The 17,822-nt window shown below is 45.8% G+C and overlaps 1 protein-coding gene and 1 pseudogene across 1 annotated transcript in view; one reads left to right on the top strand and one right to left on the bottom strand.

Annotated features, from left to right (window-relative positions):
* The window catches only part of LOC132390224 (zinc finger protein 850-like), an 86,152-nt gene that overhangs the window by 33,356 nt on the left and 34,974 nt on the right, over window positions 1-17,822 (bottom strand). The gene's annotated exons all lie outside the window — the stretch shown is intronic.
* Window positions 1,798-16,478, top strand: LOC132390221 (zinc finger protein 229-like; annotated as a pseudogene).

The following is a 17,822-nucleotide window of genomic DNA, read 5'->3' on the forward strand; positions in this document are numbered from 1 at the left end:
CTCCTGAACCGGTGACTCTGCTCCTCGCCGCTCACACGCTGCCCGACCCATACGCTGCATTCCCCACATTATTCCATATTTACACCAGATACCTGTCTACTTTTCCACATCATATCTACCCCGATCCCTTTCCCTCCACCTCCAGGTCACAGACTCACGGGCTCGATTCCCATCCCCTTTTTCAGAGACTGGGATCCCTGATTCAACCGGTAATGATGTTCTGCATTTCAATGTGTTCAGATCTCAGTCCTCGATTCTCTAAATGACACTTAGAGTTATCACATTTGATCTTTCTTCAAGTTATGACCCCACCACTCCAGGGATCAGTTAGGTGTATCTTCATTGCACTCTCTATAACAAATACTCTCTAACCTTTTTGTTCATCCTCTATGGAATTAAGTTAAACTTTCTGCAGCCCCGTGTTGCCCCAACTACTGACGTCCCACCCTCGTCACTATTTCCAACTTCCACCTCCCCACCACCTGGATCCACCTCTCACTCCCCAGCTCTTGCCCCATCCCCAGCCCTCACCTCTTTTCTCTGACTATTTCCCGTCCACTCTCAGTCCAGAGGGAGGGTCTCGACCCGAAATGTTGACGGTCCATTTCCCTCCACAGATGCTGTCCGACCCATTGAGTTCCTCCGGCAGTTTGTTCTTTGGTGTGTATAGCCCGTGTTAGTATGGGGAGCGGGATTTTACACCATATTGCAGGGTTAGTTTGTTGACGTTCTTTGTTACGTCAGCAATATTTCAATGTTATTTTCAGTTCGGTGCATGTCTCCGTCTGGGTGGTGTTTTCTTTTCCGCTCAGTGCTGAAGTGCATCACCTGTGGGATCGAGGGAAGGCTCCTCACCTCCTGGGTGGGGGAGCCAGGGGTTGGAATCACTGTCTGTGGGCTGAAGATACTGCGTTCCCATCGGGAAGTATTGAGACCGATCCCGAGCCGGGAGATCCGATGTTGGCCGTGAGCCCCGAACTGAGGACCAATTACTCATTTATTTTCCGATTATCTGGGCTGGGCAAAAATGTGTAGACTTCACTTAATCTGCATTGAACGATCCAAACCTGGAGCCCAGGCTGTCTATTTCCACAGAGTTGAAAAGGGAGACCCACTGACAGGTCACGTGAGTCTGTTTACTGTCGATCTGCCCTACCCTTCACTTTGTAATGCAAGATGACGTGGTGTGTGCTCAGAGTCCCCAGATGGGTCAGGTACTTCCTCTATGTTGTGTTGGGGAATCTGATGTTGGTCACTGAGTCCCGTTAACTTCCCCCAACTCGCCTCGTTTCCTGAGGCTGCTCAAATTTGTCCTTGAGCTTTCTGACTGTTGTGTCTTCTCCTGGACTGGGGTGGCTGAGAAAGGAGAACGTCTCAGGTTTTGGGGATCTTTGATTTCACTGCCTGCTTTACCGAGGGACTGGGAAGTCTAGGGGGGAGAGTGGTTTCTGTGATGTGCATGTGGCCAAGTGGTTAAGCAATCTGAAGGTCATGAGTTTGAGCCTCAGGCCAGGCAGTGTGTTGTATCCTTGAGCATGGCACTGAACCACACATTGCTCCTACATGTTTATAGCCCAGATGGATTAAATCACCTGATCCTGTTCCTGTACTACCATGACAGAATGATGGCTCCTTCTTATCCTATATTGTTTTTTGATGTGTGAGCGACAATATAATATTGTTCACTGAGATTATTATATTTGGCTTCAACGTTTAAATTTCAGTAATATTAAGCAGAAATGTTTGGTTCTCTTTTTCATTGTTACTGTGCTTCATTATCTCTCTGGTTACTGTTAGACCTGCGGTGAGAGGTTTATTGGAAGAAAAACCCCAACTGGAAGCAAACCATGGCTAAAGATGTGGGAATAGCAACAAGTGAACTGGCCCGAGGACTGAGAGCATCAACTGGAGAGAACAACACTGAATCAGCTGACTTGGAGTTCCCAGTGAGTCAGTGAGGAGGAAGTTTGGTGAGTCTCATTTACTCAAACACTGGTTCTTTATACATTACATACCTGTACAATAGAAGATGGGAAAAAGTTGTTGAGACTGAATGTGCCCAGAAGAAACATTTATGCCTCTGTCAGACACAGTTGCAATCACACCAGGTCCGGTAATGTGCTTCCAGCAGCCCAACCCTTTTAAATCACTCACATATTGTGGAAGTCAAATCTGGATGAAGTGGTGGAAATCGGGCACAATCTTAAGTTGCTGGAGATCTGCACTAAAAACTGAAAATGTTTGAAGTCATCCTGACAAAATGTTATTAACCTGAATTGTAAAGATTGTCCCCCTCCCCACAGCTGTTCCTTACCTGCTGAGCAGTTTGGTCATTCCAATTTCTTTTTATTACATTCACTCTGGATTGGTTTATGTTTCCTAAAATGTATCAGTTTTAATGTGGAAGTGGAAATGGCTCACTCTTTGATAGTTGAACAATAAAGTAACCACAACTTTTCCCTGCAAATTACCCTGGTGCCAATTAGTTTGTTATTCCTAGAAATGTGTTCAGTACAGTTGTTGTGAACAAGGTTTACAAGAATAATCTCAGGAATGTTCGGCATTATGTATGAGGAGCATTTGATGGTTCTGGACCTGTGCTCAATGGAGTTCAGAGGGACGGTGGGGATGGTGGAGGGATGTTTGGTTAAATAAACCTACCAAATACTGAAAATCCTGGATACAGTGGACATGGAGAGGATGTTTCCATTAGACTGTGATCTGATGGCACAGTCTCGGAATAAAGAAGCTTTCCTTTAAAACTGAGAGGAGGAAAAAATTCAGCCAGAAGATGTCTGATCTGTGGAATTTGTTGCCATAGAGGTTGGTTGAAGCTGTCATTTGGGTATACATATGACAGAGATTAACATATTGATGATTGCTGAGCAGCTCAGGGTTACAGGAGGAAGGCAGGAATGTGGTGTTGGAATGAAAATCAGCCATGGTTAAATGGTGGGGCAGACTAGTTGGACCAAATCACATAATTCTGTTCCTGACTGAATGATGGCTCCTCCTTATCCCGTATTGTTTTGTGATGTGTGAGTGACAATAAAAAAATGTTTCCTGAGATGATTATATCAGCTTTCTACGTTTTGTTCTCAGTAACATTAACCAGAAATGTTTGGTTCTCCTTTTTATTGTTATTGTGCTTCATTGTCTCTCTGGTTAAAGTTAGACCTGCGGTGAGAGGTTTCTTGGAAGAAAAACCTCAACTAGAAGCAAACCACGGCTAAGACAAGGGAACAGCAACAAGTGAACCAGCCCGAGGACTGAGAGCACCGACTGGAGAGGACCCATCTGACTCAGGGTTTCCATTGATTCAGTCAGGAGAAAGTCTGGTGAGTCTCATTTACTCAAACACTGGTCCTTTAGACATTACATACCTGTACAAAGGAAGGTAGGAGATAGTTGGAGTTGGAGAATGTGCCCAGAAGAACCAGTTATGCCTCTGTCAGACCCAGTTGCAATCACTCCTGGTCTGGTAATGAGCTTCCAGCAGCGCAGCCCTTTAAAACCATTCCCATTCTGTGGAAGTCGAATCCGGATAAAGTCACTCAGAGACCGTACGGTACAAACTCTTTATTCCAAGCACCCGGGGCTTACTTAGTTAGTTGCTCAAACAGGAACAGTCTGTGACTGTTCCCACCCAATCCACTAACTGACTAACAATTCCCCTTACACCACAGATATATCCATCCAGATACCCCCACACAAGACAGGCTATGTACTACATGACAGGCTGGAGCCCCTAAAGACAAACTACAAAATAGTCATAATGGTTTACCCACACAGAACAGACTGAAGCTATCCTATCTCTACATGTGAATGCGCAAGGAGATAAGCATCCGGAAACCCTAGCTCGCTACCCTCAAGAAGAAATATGGCTCAGCATGGCTTAGTACATCTATTGATCATCAGAATTTTCTTTCAGAAAAACAGGCTGCTATTGTTTAACAAAGTGTTAACCATTTTACACACTTTATCCTTCCCTCCTTTTGATCATTACATTATCAACAACGCAGTAACTTTTTACAGAGAAAGCAACTGACGACAGCATTGACTTATCAGTGGGTAAAGACAGTGTACAACAGTAATTGTAACAAAGATATATACAAATATTAGGCCATAATGCAGTCTTATTCCCCACATATTACCAAATAGGCCTTCACAGATCACCCGTGTAATCGGTGAACCCGTGTAAATCCTGCCCTACTTTCTTGATGCTGTCAATCTCCTTTTCAGTGTGCTCGGAGAGGGATGTAATGTTAGTAGATTCATTAGGGGATATACATGCAGCATTCTGTGTCAATAACAGCACAGGTTCCCTCTTTCTCAGCTGGGATAAACTCTAAAGCCGTACGATTCTGTACGACTGTTTGCCAGATTGCAATCATTTCAGTGGATATTTCCATTACTTGGGCTTCTGTTACTGTCAGGGCCCCTGCAGTGTTGTGGCCAGCTCCTCAAGTGCTGTATCCAAATTGATTATCTCTAATGAATTCCTGGCTACTCCATAGGAGAGAAAAGTAATCATTCAAAATCAAGCAGACTCAGTTGTTCCTCTCGGCTGCTGGGCACCTGCAAGTATGGCCAGGATGCATGTTTCCCAGTATTGGAAGTTCCATTTGATGGGGGTCTGAGACACCATCCCACAAAACACTGACAGCCGCAGTCATCTCTGACTGGACCACAGGTCCTCATCTCACTTCCCCGGAAGTTATTTGAGAAAGCCCGGGCTGAGAGTTCCTCACTCTGGTTGAGCAGGATTACTGACATTGGAACCACAGTTTGACCATGCTGTGGAATTTCAGCACAAACCCAGCAGGCCCCTAGTTCTACCTGTTTGGCATAGGTATGACAGAAAGATGGAAATGTTGACATGGGTGCCCCCGGATGCTGGGGTGAGCCCTCTCAAAGACATAACCATGAACACCACTAACAACCAATACGTTTTCCATTAGTCTAAGAGGGACCTTCTACACAGTTCCTTCAGTAACATGTTTGGCACCTAATTGCTGTATCCACCGAGATTGCCCCTTCAGTTTCACACCCATCTAAGTGGTCAGCAACACCTAATATGGTCCTCTCCACCGAGGTCCAAGGTTCCCTCAATCCCAGTTGTTTGTCCGGAAAAAAGTATCCCAGGTTCCATGGTGGGATAGTCACTCCTCTCTGCAGAGTAGTTCTCTTCCTTGTAAGTCTGTCGTACCTGTGAATGTATGCTTGGAAAATTTTGGTTAGTTAGCATATATATTTCCCCATGTCTTCCCCTTGGGTATGAATATCCAATTTTGTTGGTAGACTTTCTGGGAGCAATGGTACACAAGGTCTTAGTCCCCAGGGTGTCCTCATGGGCCATCCATAAATAATTTCAGCTGGTGACAAATCTGTTTTCCCCTGTGGAGTAACCCTCATATGGAACTGGTAGGACTTTCAACTGAGTCCATTCTCCACTGTTAGTTTGGCCAATTTACTCTTCAGAGTGCCATTGGCTCTCTCCACTGTGCCAGCGGCCCGTGGGTGGAGTACAAAGTTGAATTGTTGCTGGATAGCTAGTTCATTACTTATGCCTTTGTTTACTTTCATCACGAAGTGTGGGTCATTGTCAGAGCTCAGCATCTCTGGCAGGCCGTACCTGGGAATTATATCCTGTAATAATACCTTCACAACAGTCATAACAGTATTGTTGGTAGTTGGAATAGCTTCAACCCATCTACTAAACACATCTATAATATCTAAGCAGTATCTATAGCAATGTACTCTAGGCAATTCAATAAAATCAACTTGTAGACACGAAAAGGTCCACCTGGCAAGGGACTCGTACCCGGTGTGCAGGGTACAGGTTACCAACCATTCCCTCCTTTCCCAGGTGTGTATAATTACGTATATAATCGACCAATGTTGGTAAAAACTGTGTAGGAACACAAACCTGTCCCACTGGGGTGATCCAAAATCCTAGGTCGGGGTCTTACTGGCACCCCATCTGGGACCACAGTTTTCGCTTCTCCTCAGAGAAAAAACAAAACAAAACTCGAGGTAGCTGTAGAGCGGTGAGTAAGTTGTTTACAAAGGTGGCATTACTAATGGGGTGGGCAGAGAAAGTCAGGGATCCCCACGTTCCCAGAGAGCCCAGTAGTCATGTACAATTCCAAATGCGTAACGGGAGTTTGTGTAAACGTTCCCACTTTAGTCTGTTGCTGGGATACAGGCACGAGTCAGAGCAAACAGCTCAGCCTTCTGGGCGGAGACAGCTGCTTCAAAAGAGGCCTGTTCAATTACTTCACTGCCCATCACTATTGCATAGTCAGAATATTGTTATCCTGCTGGATCCACAAAAGAGCTTCTATTCTCATAAAAATTTGCCTCGGGATTGAGGGGATATTGCTAAATGGATGGGAGAGTCTGTCCTTCTTTCATGGTGATCCAGACAGGGGGGCAGTTGGTGCGACAGACTTCTTGGCCTGAAATTGCACAGAGATGGGGTACAGCATGGGATTGGCCACCATTAAAAGGTTTTCTTACCAGATATCCCGTCTTCACCATAGACTCCTTCCTATATTGGACTAGACCAGGCATGGGCAAACTACGGCCCGGGGGCCATATGCGGCCCGTTAAGCTTTTTAATCCGGCCCGCAGAACTTGATGAAATTATATTAATAAGCCTTGTTAACGTTTTTTCCCTGCAATTCTGGCATTTTCCCAATAGATGACGCACTCTATATACATTTGTGGCGACCCATTTCCTGGCACATCGGAACCGGCTCACAATTAGCCAGCTTTCCGGCTAAGGGAGATAGCCTGCGGGGATTTGTGAGCACAGAGCTTTGGAGCCTCTGCGCCACGGGGGGCAGGTTGAGGGAGGCTTAAAAGTGAAGCTGGGGATTTCGAATAAAGTTTTTTTTCTTCGACTGCAGTTACCGACTCTGTGTCGTAATTTTAGCGCTGCATGTAGCACACCGCTACACATTGACCTTTGTTGAGGTGCAGCGTATTACTCCACATTTGCACTTTACTCTTTGTTCGGCTCGACCTATTTGTGTGAACAGGCGTTCAGCGTCATGAACATCAACAAAGCCAGCCACAGATCCAAGTTAACTGACCAACACCTCAGATCCATCCTGAGAATCACCACAACAATACTAAATCCAGACTTTGATGCGCTGGCTAAAAAGGGAGACCAACAACATTGTTCCCACTGAAATTAAAAATAAGTTTCTTCGTTGTGTTATGTAAAAAATGCATTTGAAAATATTTTTTTCAATAAGCATTACATGTTACGTCATTGCTGTTAAGTGATGGACATGAGTAGTGCGCAGGTGCACGTACGTTCTCAAGATAAAAAATGCGCTCCAGATCAAATAACGCGCTCTGCATACTGGCGCGCTGTCATTGTTCTGTCCTTGTGCTGGTCATTGTTGAGTTTTGGCACAGGGGACTATTGAATAAGAAGGAGCAGGACAAGTAGACCTGCATCTCCTACCGTTTTTGAAATAAAGACAGGCAGGAGGAGAGTGATGATGATAATATCTTGAAGGATAACAGAATTTTCAGTGCTTTAAAATAGTAACTGTTACTATTTAAAAAAGCTGTATTTTATTCATTTAATTTTCAGTGTTTTAAAAGTCATTTCAATAAATAGCTAAATACCATGGGACTTCAAAGACAGATATTTTGTTGTAATGCATTTTCAATTGAAATTAAAGCACATGTTGTCTACATATCCCATGATATTTTATTTTCTCTTATGAGGTGTATTACCAAAACACTCCGTCCATCTGCTCCTGGTCCAGCCCCCCTGTCAAATTTTAGAACCCTTTGTGGCCCACAAGTCAAAAAGTTTGCGCACCCCTGGACTCGACCCACAGTCTCCCTCGGTGCTGAAGGCTTGTTTTGTTAGGGTGTAGGGCAGGAACCCTGGGCTCTTTGGCTTGAACCCAGTGCAAATCCTAATGGTGGTATTGTAGCGGTGTGCTACACGCAGCGCTAAAATTAAGACACGGAGTTGGTAACTGCAGTCGAAGGAAAAAACTTTATTCGAAAACTTCAGCCTCAATTTTAAGCCTCTGTCAACCGGCCCCCCATGGCGCAGAGGCTCCAAAGCTCTGTGCTCGCAAACCCCCGTAGGCTATCTAATTGTGAGTCGGTTCGGATACGCTAGGAAATGGGTCGCCACAGTATGGGCAACTACCAGTTCTGCCTGTCGCCAAAGGAAATCCGGAAATTCGGCCAGTAATGCAATACCGTCTCTTCCTTTAACCTCTCTAATCACCGTGACTGGGAACTTCTGTCCCTCGGGGGATGCATAATATTGGCTTTCCTCAGTGGCGCACCCCGTAGGGTCAAAGCGCAGAGTCACATGAGGGTTGGCTGCTGGCAGAAGGAGTGTCCAATTTATTTGCCCTCCTCCTGGGGGTCAGAAACTGGGGAAGCTGTCGGTTGTTCACCTGACAAGGGTGACAGCATTGACTGTGCAAAGAATCTCGACTTCCAACGGACAGAGCAAGTCTCTCCCTGCGAGATTACACCCCCCGTCTGGTGGTGACAGTAAATGAAACCTCACACTGGCTCCCCTGGAATTCCACCTGCAGAGGCTGGGTACGTGAATATGTACGTTCCGTGCCTTCGAACCCTAACAGAGTGATTGTAGCGTCTGATAGCTGGAATCCCTTTTCCGATACTATTTCCTGATTGAGAGTGGAAAACTGACTGTAAATGATTTATAGATAAGTGAACAGAAAAAAGATTGTTTAAGACAAATGTAAGTCCCTTTCAGTTCGAAACAGGTGAATTGATCATAGGGAACAAGGACATGGCAGACCAATTGAATAACTACCTTAGTTCTGTCTTCGCTAAGGAGGACATAAATAATCTTCCGGAAATAGTAGAGGACCAAGGGTCTAGTGAGATGGAGGAACTGAGGGAAATACATGTTAGTAGGGAAGTGGTGTTAGATAAATTGAAGGGATTAAAGGCAGATAAATCCCCAGGGCAAGATGGTCTGCATCTCAGAGTGCTTCAGAAAGTAGCCCAAGAAATAATGGATGCATTAGTGATAATTTTTCAAAACTCCTTAGATTCTGGATTAGTTCCTGAGGATTGGAGGGTGGCTAATGTGACCTCACTTTTTTTAAAAAATGAGAGAGAGAGAAACCGGGGAATTATAGATTGGTTAGCCTGACATTGGAGGTGGGTAAAATGTTAGAGTTTGTTTTGAAAGATGTAATAACAGCACATTTGGAAAGAAGTGAAATAATAGGACAACATGGATTTGTGAAAGGAAAATCATGTCTGGTGAATCTTAAAGAATTTTTTGATGATGTAACTGGTAGAATGGATAGGGGAGAACAAGTGGATGTGGTATATTTGGATTGTCAAAAGGCTTTTGACAAGGTCCCACACAGGAGATTAGTGTGCAATCTTAAAGCGCACGGTACTGGGGGTATGGTATTGAAGTGGATAGAGAATTGGTTGGCAAACAGGAAGCAAAGAGTGGGAGTAAATGGGACCTTTTCAGATTGGCAGGCAGTCACTAGTGGGGTACTGCAAGGCTCTGTGCTGGGACCCCAGTTGTTTACAATAATGATTTATACGATGGAATTAAATGCAGCATCTCCAATTTTGTGGATAACAGAAAGCTGCGTGGCAGTGTTAGCTGTGTGGATGCTAAGAGGATGCAGGGTGACTTGGTGAGGTTAGGTGAGTAGGCAAATTCATGGCAGATGAGGCCACAGCCGGCGTACTGTGTGCAGTTTTGGTTCCCTAATCTGAGGAAAGAAATTCTTGCCATAGAGGGAGTATAAAGAAGGTTCACCAGGTTGATTCCTGGGATGGCAGGACTTTCATATGAAGAAAGACTGGATCAACTAGGCTTATACTCGCTGGAATTTAGAAGATTGAGGGGGGATCTTATTGAAACGTATAAAAATCTAAAGGGATTGGACAGGCTAGATGCAGGAAGATTGCTTCCGATGTTGGGGGAGTCCAGAACGAGGGGTCACAGTTTAAGGATAAAGGGGAAGCCTTTTAGAACCAAGATGAGGAAAAACTTCTTCACACACAGAGTGGTGAATCTGTGGAATTCTCTGCCACAGGAAACAGTTGAGGCCAGTTCATTGGCTATATTTAAGAGGGAGTTAGAAATGGCCCTTGTGGCTAAAGGGATCAGGGGTTTGGAGAGAAAGCAGGTACAGGGTTCTGAGTTGGATGATCAGCCATGATCATACTGAATGGCGGTGCAGGATTGAAGGGCCTAATGGCCTACTCCTGCACCTATGTTCTACGTTTCTATGTGTGGACATTTAAAATCTCCCACAATCACAACCTTGTGCTTACTGCAAATATCTGCTATCTCCTTACAAATTTGCTCCTCCAATTCGGTGGTTTACAATACACCCCTATAAGTGTTACTATACCTTTCCCATTCCTCAATTCCACCCAAATAGGCTCCCTAAATGAGCCCTGTAATCTATCTTGTCAAAGCACTGCTGCGATATTTTCTCAGACAAGCATTGCAATACCTCCCCCCTTGCCCTTCTGAAACAACAAAATCCAGGAATATTTAGTTGCCAATCACACCCCTCCTGCAACCATGTTTCACTAATAGATACAACATCATATTTCCAGTTATCAATCCATACTCTAAGCTCATCCACCTTTCTTACAATGTTCCCAGCATTAAAATAGATGCATTCAAGAAACATTCCACCTTTTCCTCTCTGTTTATCCCTAACGGTGCAAACAACTTTATTATCTCTTTTTTTTCCTTCTCCCGTACATCATCGGTCTGAGCAGTCCTACATCAGGGAGGATGTTCAAGTCATCTCTGTGTTAAAAGTTTAGCCATCACGGTGACTGAAAGCAGCTGCAGGATCATGAGGGACGGTTCTGATTCTGAAGTTCTTGTGGCTGCTCGTCGCACCCAGGACTGAACCCTGGTCACTGAGCATTGGAGGACTCCGTTCTGCTGATGTTAGTCTTAATCTAGATTGGTGTTTAATATTGTGGATCTGTGAAAGATAAATCAGTTCTGTATCAAATCCCGTGTCTCAGGTACTTACTGTCTCTACCACACTCACAATGTACACTAAAAAGGCCACTCAGCCCATCTGGTTCCTGCCCATGTTTCTGTTCCATATCCGTATATCAAAATCTCTCCCTGCCGTTCCCCTCTCACTCTCCCTGAGATGACAGGTTGCAACTAGTCACCACTCCGTGGGATAGGAGATTTCCCGTGAACTGCATGGAAACATATAAATGCACAACTCATTACAGATGCTTTGTCCCACATTGCTGTGCCGACCATGTATCTTACTCTAGAAGCTGCTTAGTATTATCCTGCCGCATAGCTACCTATTTTCCTAAGCTCCATGTACCTATCTGAGAGTATCTTAAAAGACCCTATTGTATCCACCTGTGCCATCATCGCTGGCGGTGCATTCCACACACACACCTCTCTTTGCTTAAAAAACTTGGCTCTGACGCCTCCCCTGTACCTACTTCCAAGCAGCTTAAACCTATTCCCCCTCGTGTTAGCTATTTCAGCCCTGAGGAAAAAGCCTCTGGCTATCCACACGACCAATGCCTCTCATCATCTTATACACCTGCATGATTTTGTCCAGGGTGAAAAAGACGATAAGCTCACTGTGGTTTTGACGTTCTCTCTCTCCCTCTCTTCTTGTGACTGACGTCACAGCCCCACCTCAGTCAATCACTTAAAGCGACACTCACTGTAAGTGAACCTGGGGTCTCTAAACACAATGCACCTCTAAAGTCTGACAGCAGAGTAGCGAGTGAATCTTCGATGGTGCAGAGTCAAAAACCAAAAGTTGCTCCAGAGAGAGATGGGGTCCAGTGTTTACGAGGAGGAGGAGGAGGAATCAGGAGGAACCGGGAGGATGTGACTACAAAAGAAAGGTCAGAAACATTTGGAAACTGGTTGACCGAAAAAAATGGTGGTTAATTTCGGGCAGCAAATGTGGAGAGGAATAAAAAGATAATGTTTAGGCCGAGCCCCTTCAGCATGCCTAGCCTGTGTACTCCGCTGCTTAGTTGCTCTCTGAATTGCAGAGTTCCTCCAGCTTTTTGTGCATGTGTGTGTCTCTGTATTTCCAGCAACTGCAGAATCTCCTCTGTTTTATAACAGCATTGTACTTTGGCATTAGATACATGTTGATATTGAGTATATTGTTTATGGGAGCCACTTTCTGTGTTAAAACAGCTGCAGATTTTTTCTACACACACTATAAAAAAAATGAGGTATGGACATTGAACCGGTGCTTGCAGAAATGGTTAATGGCACCGTGATGTCTCAGAGGGCCATGCGTTAAGAATTTTGCCGGCGGTAAAGTGCCGATGAAATACGCAGGCGTAAGGCTGAGGCCATCCCTGAGTATCACGTATGCGCGCAGTACACAGAAGGCCTTGAAAATGTCGGGTACAGATAAGAGCAATTCTCTGTGTTTTTATCTTAAACACTGACTTCAGGACAATTCCTGTGAAATCCGGACACCGTGGCCAACAATCCCGGGATAGTCCTGCTCTCGTCCCTGTCTCTCAGCACCACGATCCGTACATGGGCCCCGGGGAGCTTCCGGCTGCTGAGGGAATGGGAACCGATGGATCTCTCAGATAGAGCTGAGCTCCAGCTATAATAAAGGCAAGGATTAGCAACTCAGAGAAAGGGAACAAAATCTTTTACATCACCAGTTGAGAAAATCACCTTTGTTCTATCTCCAATCACTAACAAGAGAAAATCTGCAGATGCTGGAAATCCAAGCAACACTCACAAAATGCTAGAGGAATTCAGCATTAGTACTCTTTTCCATAGATGCTGCTTGGCCTGCTGAGTTCCTCCAGCATTTTGTGTCTGTTGCTTGTTCTACCTCCTCTTGTTCTGGACTTTTCTACCCATGAGAACATGTTTTGTCCCATTCTCTCTGGGTATGTAATGATATCAAACACCTTTGTCATGGGCAGCAAGTATCTTTCACATCCCAAATGTGCCAGACTCCAATGAGACAGACTCCTGTCCTTCCCTTCGTATTCATTGGCATTGCCATCACTGAGTTCACCACCGTCAGTCGTTGGGGGAGGCTTCAGGGGATACTTGTGTGTATTCTGGTGTTGCAGAAGTTGCTGGAGAATTTGCAAATGGGTAGAAGTGGAGTGATATTTGGAAATCTTACTTTTTAAAGTGTAACTTAGCAAGCAAACCACATATGGACAATACGCAAAAAATTTTGGTGAGAAAATCCTTCATTACCCATTACAGGCCAGCTGCATCGGTTGTGTGAGAGTGCAGATGAACTTGATCGAACCCAGAGGAGATCAATGTTCCTATTGACAGTGATTTGCCAGCTCTTAAAATGAATACCTCTCTATAAAAATTCACTGTGCACATCTTATCACAGGGTAAAAAAAATACACAGTGCAAGATTTATGTACACACTGGTTATTACAAGTTAGAGGGTGTATTGTAGGGTAGATGGGAAGACCTGTAGTGTCCCTGATGCCCTCACTTCCAAGATGTGCATCCAGCTGCAGCTTGTAACCCTGCACTGTAAGGAGTTGGAACTTGAAATGCATATGGGAATTGATGGTCATTCCAGATACCAGCACTCTGCCCAGTCAGGAGATGATTTATCTTCCAACTTGAGTTTAACCTCACTGTAACAGTGTGATACTAAATCAAACCATGGCAACTCAAGTAATCTCATCGGAAATGTTGTCCTACACCCATTGATGGATGTTGTCAATCTTTTACAGGATAAAAAATGAGAAGAAATTTGTCTCCAGGAATCTCAATCTGTCCAGATATTTAAGAAGTGGAGCAAGGTATTCAATCAACCGTCCTTCCAGCTCAGACTGTGGAGAGGGATTCACTTGGTCATTTGAACATCTAGCAAGCCCGTCATTTTACAGAGGAGAAAGGCCTTTCACCTGCTCAGACAGTGGGAATGGATTCACTCGGTTATCACAATTGAAGGTATATCAGCAAGTTCACAATGGGTAAGGCCATTCACCTGTTCTGTGTGTGAGAAAGGATTCTGTCGGGCAACCCACCTGTGGACACACCAGTCAGATCACACTGAGCAGAGTCTGGTCATCTGCTGAATTTCAGGGAAGTGATTCTCTCGGTCATCTGACCTAATGGCACACCAGCGTGTTCACACCAGGGGGCGGCCATTCACCTGCACAGTCTGTGGGAAGAGATTCACTCAGTCATCCAACCTACAGAGTCATCAGCAAGTTCACACTGGGGAGAAGCTGTTCACCTGTTCAGACTGTGGGAAGAGTTTCACTCGGTCATCCCGACTACTGGCACACCAGTCAGTTCATACTGGGGAGAAGCCATTCACCTGCTCAGTCTGTGGGTAGGGATTCACTCAGTCATCCCACCTACTGAGACATCAGCGAGTTCACAACGGGGAGAGGCCGTTCACCTGCTCAGTCTGTAGGAAGGGATTCACTGATTCATCCGCCCTACAGAGTCATCAGCGAGTTCACACTGGGGAGAGGCCATTCATCTGTTCAGTCTGTGGGAAGGGATTCACTCATTCATCCCATGTACAGAATCATCAGCGAGTTCACACAAGGGAGAAGCCGTTCACCTGTTCAGAATGTGGGAAGGGATTCACTCAGTCATCTGACCTGCAGAGACATCAGAAAGTTCACACTGGGGAGAAGCTGTTCACCTGCTCAGAATGTGGGAAGGGATTCACACTGTCATCCTACCTACAGAGACATCAACGATTTCACACTGGGGAGAAGCCATTTACCTGCTCAGTCTGTGGGAAGGGATTCACTGAGTCATCCACACTACAGAGACATCAGAGAGATCACACTGGGGAGAAGCCGTTCACCTGCTCAGTCTGTGGGAAGAGATTCACTGATTCATCCCACCTACAGAGTCATCAGCGAGTTCACACTGGAGAGAAGCCATTCACCTGCTCAGACTGTGGGAAGAGTTTCACTCGGTCATCCCAACAACTGGCACACCAGTCAGTTCATACTGGCGTGAAGCCATACACCTGCTCAGTCTGTGGGAAGGGATTCACTCTGTCATCGACCTTACTGGTACATCAGCGAGTGCACACAGGGGAGAAGCCGTTCACCTGCTCAGACTGTGGGAAGGGATTCACTCATTCATCCAGCCTACAGAGTCATCATCGAGTTCACACTGGAGAGAAGCCGTTCACCTGCTCAGTCTGTGGGAAGAGATTCACTCGGTCATCCCACCTACAGAGACATCAGCGAGTTCACACTGGAGAGAAGCCGTTCACCTGCTCAGTCTGTGGGAAGAGATTCACTCGGTCATCCCACCTACAGAGACACCAGCGAGTTCACACTGGGGAGAAGCCTTTCTTCTGCTCAGTCTGTGGGAGGGGATTCACTCAGTCATCCCACATACAGAATCAGCGAGTTCACACTGGGAAGAAGCTGTTCACCTGCTCAGACTGTGGGTAGAGTTTCACTCGGTCATCCTAACTACTGGCACACCTGTCAGTTCACACTGGGGAGAAGCCGTTCATCTGCTCAGAATGCGGGAAGCGATTCACTCAGTCCTCCCACCTACAGAATCATCAGCGAGTTCACACTGGGGAGAGGCCATTCACCTGCTCAGACTGTGGGAAGGGATTCACTCAGTCATCACAACTACTGGCACACCAGTCAGTTCACAGTGGGGACTGGCTGTTGTTATGAATCCCTGGGTTTCCTTTGCTGTGGACTCTCATTTTAAGAGAGAGAGATTAAGAAGATGAATCAGTCTGACTTGCAGCCTGTTTATATCACTCGCGCTTGTTTAGTTTTAACCGAGGACACAGACACTCAGAGTCAAATGGAGACAAAGGAGGAAAAATGGAAGGATTGAAACCAGGGAACTAGTGACCAAGGGTCACTGTTTAAAAGTTTCCTATGCCCACAAGGGTGGGTTAATTATCGATTCATGTACTTCGAATGTGTGGAAGTCACATTGTTTGATCCATAGGAGTGGATCTGATTTGGGATATCCTGTGGAGACCACTTATGTGTTAACACTTGAATGGCTGTGGTGTGGGAGTTCACTTGAAAACATACCCCTTGTGACAAGTCACTTTCGGTGATAATCAGTATGTGGATTTGGAATGATGACGGATAAATTCTACAATGACTGTTCTTTCGTTTTACCACCATGGAACCTGAGGAATGTACATATTTACATATCTACATATATCTACATATTATCTACATAGTATCGACATTTTTGCCTTCTCTTGCCATTTACCCTGGATTACAAATCTCTCTCTCTTATTGCCTATTCTGTAGTTGAACTGAACTTTCATACTTTACCATCTCAAGACTCCAAGCCTTGTTTCCTCCGAGCTCAATAGTTTGGTAGTTACATTTACACACAGTTATAAACTTAACACTGTTAACTTCTGTTTATCTTGTTTAAGTTGCAATATTACAAGTAGATTCTAATAAAGACAGATTTAACATCAAAACCAGACTCCAGGTGTAATCTATTGCTGCTGGCTTGTTTCTAAAGCATTATGGTTCATAACAAATTTGGGGCCTGCGTCTGGGATATGAACAAATTTGGTGGCTATTGATCGATGAATTATCAGTTTGATTGGGGAAATCCCTTTTGATTTATTTGTGTGTGGAAATCAGCAGCAATGGACATTTATAAATTTCTGGAAGCGCCAACCTCTGAGGCATTACGAAAAGCCAAAAAAAAAGAATTGCTGACTGCTGCTAATGGGCTGAATCTTAAACAGGTAAGGGGGTGTGAAGGACCAAGGCAACCATAAAATTGGGAAAGGAGGTAAAGGTAAAACAATAGGGGTTTTATTATAAAAAATCGGCATCCACCTCCTTTTTCAGAGACTGGGATCCCTGTTTCTACCGGTAATGATGTTGGGCATTTCAATGTGTTCACTTCTCAGTCCTCGATTCCCTAAATGAAAGGGTTATCACATTTGATCTTTCTTCATATGATGACCCTGTAGCGGTGTGCTACAAACAGCGCTAAAATTACGACACGGAGTCGGTAACTGCAGTCGAAGGAAAAACTTTATTCGAAAACTTCAGCCTCACTTTTAAGCCTCTGTCAACCGGCCCCCCATGGCGAAGAGGCTCCAAAGCTCTGTGCTCGCAAACCCCCGTAGGCTATCTAATTGTGAGTCGGTTCGGATACGCTAGGAAATGAGGCGCTACATAACCCCCCCCCCCAGAACCGGCGATACACCCCCCAATGTCCACAGCCTGGGCCAGAACCTGCTTGGGAGGTCGGCCTCTGCGCCGAGGCGCCGGAAACTCGGCCGGTTGCGCCAGGTCCACATGGGCCGGCTTGAGGCGGTCCACCGTGAAAACCTCCTCCTTCCCCCCAACGTCCAGCACGAACGTGGACCCGTTGTTCCGGAGCACCGTAAACGGCCCCTCGTATGGCCGCTGCAGCGGTGGCCGATGCCCGCCCCTTCGTACAAACACAAACTTACAGTTCCGTAGGTCTTTGGGTACGCAGGTCGGGTGCCGCCCATGCTGTGAAGTGGGTATGGGGGCCAGGTTACCGAGCTTCTCGCGAAGTCTGCCCAGGACTGCAGCGGGTTCTTCCTCTTGCCCCCTCGGGGCTGGTAGGAACTCCCCGGGGACGGCCAGGGGCGCGCCGTATACCAACTCGGCCGACGAGGCGTGCAGGTCGTCCTTGGGCGCTGTGCGGATGCCGAGAAGGACCCAGGGAAGCTCGTCCGCCCAGTTGGCTCCTCGCAGGCGGGCCATGAGGGCCGACTTCAGGTGACGGTGGAAACGCTCCACTAGCCCGTTCGACTGTGGGTGGTAGG

This window comes from Hypanus sabinus, unplaced genomic scaffold (genome assembly GCF_030144855.1).
Source record: "Hypanus sabinus isolate sHypSab1 unplaced genomic scaffold, sHypSab1.hap1 scaffold_806, whole genome shotgun sequence".
Classification (NCBI taxonomy): domain Eukaryota; kingdom Metazoa; phylum Chordata; class Chondrichthyes; order Myliobatiformes; family Dasyatidae; genus Hypanus; species Hypanus sabinus.